Genomic DNA, 6000 nt, shown 5'->3' on the forward strand with positions numbered 1-6000 from the left:
GGTCAAAAAGAAGATAGGGCAGGCCTACTATGAGTTAGAGGATTTGCAGGGTCGTTACGTAGGACGGTTTCACGCGAAAGATCTTCGTCAGCAAACCAACTGCTTCAAGCTGTCCTGTTATCATTCTTGGGAGTGTGACCCCCAATCCTGATCTTTCGGGGGGGCTTTTGTAACGCTTGTAGCAGGAAATGCTGAGTTTTTTTTGTGGCGCCATCTAGTGCTCAGAGTGGCAGGCGAACGACAGGTCAAGGGAAAACCAAAAAGACGGTAACAGGTCAAAACGTCAGGCTATCTGTGTTGAAAATGCATCCAGGGACCTGTTAGAGGATTTGCCGCCAGAACTATTGCTCAGAAAGTTTAAAGAGCGAGAGAGAAAGAACAGTTATTGAAGTTGAGGTGATAGCGAGAGAGTGATAAAACAACAAAAGCTACCAGACGAGAGCGGACTGCAATGCAATGTAATGCACAAGCACAAGCCGACGCCGAAAAATAAAAAGTTAAATAATGCACTCGGGTAATTGAATAGGTTTACAGATTGTTGTCTGGTTAGAAAGTATAATTAGAAATTAGTTGGGAAAACACCGGCTGTTTATTCAAAACAAAAGGAAACGAGGTGGAACTCTACATTTATACCCGATACTAAGTCAGTATGGCTCTCCTCCGGCAGACGCCGCTAATCTTAAACGACACGACAAAGAGTGCGTGCGAGAGAGACAGAAAATCAGTCTGAGCGTGACGTCGGGCGCTGCGTAGCCACAGAAAATTGATTTCATGCTTTTGGCTACAAAAATGATCCGATGTGATCCAGATTCAGCAATATGATAGATATGGTCATTATCTATGATTCTGCGTTTTTAGTTTTCTCGAATGTGCAATATTGTGGATGCAACAGATTTTCGTTCTTTGTGGGGGCGGAAGGGGGTGGGGCGAAATTCTGAGATATACGTTTTATAGTGAGATCTAACAGAAGTGCGGATACCAAATTTGGTTACTCTAGCCTTAATAGTCTCTGAGATTTGTGGATGCCCCAGATTTTCGTCCTTTGCGGGGGCGGAAGGGGGTGTGGCGAAATTTGGACACGAAACGGTCAAGGTCCGATATCACAGGAGTGTGGATACCAAATTTGGTTGCTCTGGCTCTTATAGGTTCTGAGATCCTTGAACTCATATTTTGCAATTGGCAAAACCGACCATGAAACCTGTGTGTTAGAGAGAGACAGAGCGAGAAAGAATGAAATTGTTTTCTTGATTCTGGCTATAATAATTATACGATCTGGTTGAGATTTTACACTCTAGAACATATAGTCATCATCTACGATTCTGCGTTTTTGGTTTTATCGTATCTTTAAAAATGTAGATGCCACAGATTTTCGTCCTTTGTGGGGGCGGAAGTGGGCGGGGCGAAGTTTTGAAATATACTTGTAGCAGTGACATATCACAGAAGTCTGGATCCAAAACATCGTTGCTCTAGATCTTATAGTCTTTGAGCACTAGGCGCTGAAGGGGACGGACAGACGGACAGACAGACAGACAGACAGGGCTCAATCGACTCGGCTATTGATGCTGATTAAGAATATATATACTTTATGGGGTCGGAAACGATTCCTTCTGGACGTTACACACATCCACTTTTACCACAAATCTAATATACCCCAATACTCATTTTGAGTATCGGGTATAAAAATGCGGAGCGCAAAACAAAAACACGTCTGATCACTACGAAAGATAATCGGAAGATTCCAAGAGACTGGCAATAGCATTCCTCAAGGGAATAGACGTGGGGAAGCGGATAATCCGGTCCAACAAAATAGGGACAGAGAAGTGGAGGAAACATTCCGACAGGGACTGAATAGTCAGTATTCAGCACAGTTTCCGAGCTACGACCGTCCAAGCAGTGCAGTCTCAGATCTGAGTCAGCGACCGGACAAAGTCGCCCATATCCTCAATAGTTGGAAATTACGTTTTAATGGGACCCAAGAAGGATTGAGCATTGATAATTTTCTCTATAGGGTAGAGGCTTTGACGCATCAGACTCTCGAGGGAAATTTTCCAGTTCTGTGCAGTAACGCCAGTCTGCTTTTTGACGGAAAGGCCAGAGATTTTTATTGGCGTTACCACAAGACTTCCGGATCGATGCGATGGGACCGGTTATGCCAAGCCCTAAGAAAGCAGTTTAGGGATTCTCGAAACGATGTGGATATCAGAGAGGCGATAAGGGACAGGAAGCAAAAAGAAAAAGAAAATTTCGATTCCTTCCACGACGCCCTGATACAGCTGATGGATGATTTGGAAACTTCCATGTCAGAGAAAGCGATTGTGGAAACTTTACGGCGCAATTTGCGACCTGAAATTAGACATGAGCTCCTGAATGTCCAAATCGACTACGTAGAACGTTTGAGAGAAGTCTGTCGTAGAAGGGAGGGTTTTCTCGACGACGTTAGGCGGAGTCATGGGTACCAGAAATTGATTCCTTTCCGGAAACAGGTTGCGGAATTGGTGGAGGAAGCCCAATTAGAGGAGGCCTCCGAATTCTCGGATGTAGAAGAAGAGGACGAGGTGGCAGCCATGGCACTGATTTGCTGGAACTGCCGAAAGGAGGGGCATCGCTACCACGATTGCGATAGCACCTAATAAATATAAGCCGTCGTGTAGCAAATGCCAAAAAAACGGCAAAGTGAACACCCAGCCTCGCCAGCCGGTCAGTGTTCAGCGCAAGCAGTCGAGCGCAAGCGGAAGTTCGCCTGTTGGATCAAACGGTCCTTGGTCTATTGGACACCGGAGCAGCTATGAGTGTTATAGGCGGAAAGTTAGCAGAACGCGTAATCCAAAGCCGAATTCCTTTTAAGAGAGGAGTTGTAAATGCTTCCACTGCGGATGGACGGAGGCAAGAGGTAGTGGGACGACTGCGGACACCAGTGCAGTATAAGGGTGCAGTGAAGGACCTTGAGCTGCACATTATTCTATCGCTCAGCCAGGACTTGTATTTAGGGATCGATTTTTGGTCAAGTTTCGATTTATTACCACCCAGCATGTCGCTGGCAGAGATAGTTCATGAAGCGCAGAACCTCAGCCGAGGGGAAATGGACCAGTTGCAAGCGACCATCAATTTATTTCCTTCGTTTTCCGTTTCCGGTCTAGGAAAGACGGCTCTGCTTTCGCATTCAATTGATGTAGGTGATGCAAAAGCCGTGAAGCAGAGACACTTCCCTGTATCTCCTGCGGTAGTGAAATTGTTATATGCGGAGATAGATCGGATGCTCAGCTTAGGGGTGATAGAGGAATCCGATAGTGCGTGGTCATCACCGGTAGTATTGGTGCAGAAGCCAGGAAAGGTGAGGCTATGTTTAGATAGTAGGAAAGTTAACGCGGTGACCAAAAAAGACGCGTATCCGTTACCACAAATTGATGGGATTCTAGGACATCTTCCTAAGGCGTTGTTTATTTCGAGCCTGGATCTTAAGGATGCCTATTGGCAAGTTCCCTTAGAGCCGAGCTCACGCGATAAAACAGCGTTCACGGTTCCGGGGAAACCTCTCTACCAGTATAAGGTAATGCCTTTTGGTCTCACTAATGCTTCGCAGACCATGACAAGGCTGATGGACAAGGTAATTCCGGCCAGTTTAAGAAATGAAGTTTTTGTGTACCTGGACGACCTTTTGATTGTGTCGGACAGTTTCGAGTCACATCGGAGGGTGTTGAGTGAAGTGGCAAGTTACATAAAAGCGGCAGGGCTAACGCTGAATGTGGAGAAAAGCAAGTTTTGCATGAAGTCAATGCGGTATTTGGGGCATATAGTAGGCGAAGGGGTGATTCGTACAGACTCCAGAGGGTCAGGAGGCTTTTGAAAAGTTGAAGGAGATGCTTTGCTCAGCGCCAGTTTTGCGTAGTCCTGATTTTAGCAAACCATTCTATGTTCACTGCGACGCTAGCAAGACAGGCGTTGGGGGAGTGCTGGTGCAGAAGACGCCGGAGGGGGACGAATATCCGATTGCGTTTGTATCGAAAAAACTCAACAAAGCCCAAAAGAATTATTCGGTCACCGAACAAGAATGTCTGGCCGCAATAGTTTGCATAAATAGGTTCAGAGCTTACATCGAGGGGCATGAATTTACTGTAATCACTGATCACGCCTCTTTAAAGTGGCTCATGTCACAAACTGACTTACACTCACGTCTAGCCCGATGGGCATTAAAGCTGCAGAGTTTCTCGTTTAAAATCGAGCATCGTAGCGGCAGGATTAATGTGGTTCCGGATGCTCTTTCTCGCGTAAATGAGGAGGAAGTGGCGACTCTAGACGCGACAAATGGGTTGTTGGTGGATTTGGAATCGCCAGAATTCAAGGCAGAAGATTACGTGGAGATCGTAGAAAGGGTTAGGGACAATATTGATAAGTTGCCAGATCTCAAAATTGTAGATAACTTGTTGTATCGTAGGTCAGATCACGCAACAGGAGAGGTGCTACATGATGTGTTCATTTGGAAACTCTGGATTCCTCAAGGGTTAGTGGTTGACGTTTTGCGTAACGCGCACGACAATCCACTGGCTTCCCATGGAGGCATTCACAAAACCCTAGAAAGGATACGGGGGTATTATTACTGGCCTGGTTTGGTTGCCGATGTGAAGAAGCACATCCAGGCTTGTGATGTCTGCAAGACTACCAAGGCCCCCAATACAATCCAGAGACCGAAGATTGGAATTGCGCCCGAGTCACAACGTTTCTTCCAGAAATTATATGTAGATTTCCTGGGGCCATATCCCCGTTAAAAAAGTGGACATATAGGCATCTTTATCGTCCTCGATCACTATTCTAAATATGTGTTTCTTAAGGCAGTGAAGAAGTTGACCGCGGACGTGGTAGTCAAATACATGCAGTAAGATCTTTTCCATGCTTTCGGGGTTCCGGAGACAATAGTATCCGACAATGGCACACAATTTAAGTCTGAGGCATTCCAAAAGCTACTCCGGGAATATAAAGTTTCGCACACTCTCACGGCACTGTACGCACCCCAAGCTAATGCTTCCGAACGTGTAAATCGCTCGGTGATTGCAGCAATCCGATCTTATGTGCGCGAGGATCAGAAGGACTGGGACGAGCACCTCAGCAGCATTTGCTGCGCATTGCGTTCGGCGGTGCATGCAAGTCTGAATGCAACTCCTTATTATATGGTGTTCGGACAGCATTTCATCACGTCCGGGGCAACATACAAGCTTCTGAGAGCATTGCGGGTGATGGACGACAGGTCAGCAGTTTTCTCGCGGGAGGATTCATTAGACTTGGTTCGAAGCAAGGCTCTAGAAGTCATGAAAAAACAGAACGATAAGAATGAACGCCAGTATAACTTACGGTCGAGAGACATATCCTACAATGTCGGCCAGGAGGTGTTCCGAAGAAATTTCAGGCAGAGCAATTTTCAGTCAGGGTACAGCGCGAAGTTGGGTCCGGCCTTTCTGAAGGCCAGGGTCAAAAAGAAGATAGGGCAGGCCTACTATGAGTTAGAGGATTTGCAGGGTCGTTACGTAGGACGGTTTCACGCGAAAGATCTTCGTCAGTAAACCAACTGCTTCAAGCTGTCCTGTTATCATTCTTGGGAGTGTGACCCCCAATCCTGATCTTTCGGGGGGGCTTTTGTAACGCTTGTAGCAGGAAATGCTGAGTTTTTTTGTGGCGCCATCCAGTGCTCAGAGTGGCAGGCGAACGACAGGTCAAGGGAAAACCAAAAAGACGGTAACAGGTCAAAACGTCAGGCTATCTGTGTTGAAAATGCATCCAGGGACCTGTTAGAGGATTTGCCGCCAGAACGTTGGCGTCCCTATCGGCTATTCCCTCGTGAGTCGGTTGCGTATCGGTCCGACGAAAAGGAAAAACCAAGAATTTAGTGAAGAGAAAAACTCTAGGGAATCTAAATATCTAAATCCAAGATTCGACTGCGAGATTCTTGGTTGAAGGCGAGTGGGCGAATCAGTGCGGATTCGATCGTCCAAGGAAGCCAGCCAGCAAACA

Source organism: Drosophila miranda (assembly GCF_003369915.1).
Source record: "Drosophila miranda strain MSH22 chromosome Y unlocalized genomic scaffold, D.miranda_PacBio2.1 Contig_Y1_pilon, whole genome shotgun sequence".
Classification (NCBI taxonomy): domain Eukaryota; kingdom Metazoa; phylum Arthropoda; class Insecta; order Diptera; family Drosophilidae; genus Drosophila; species Drosophila miranda.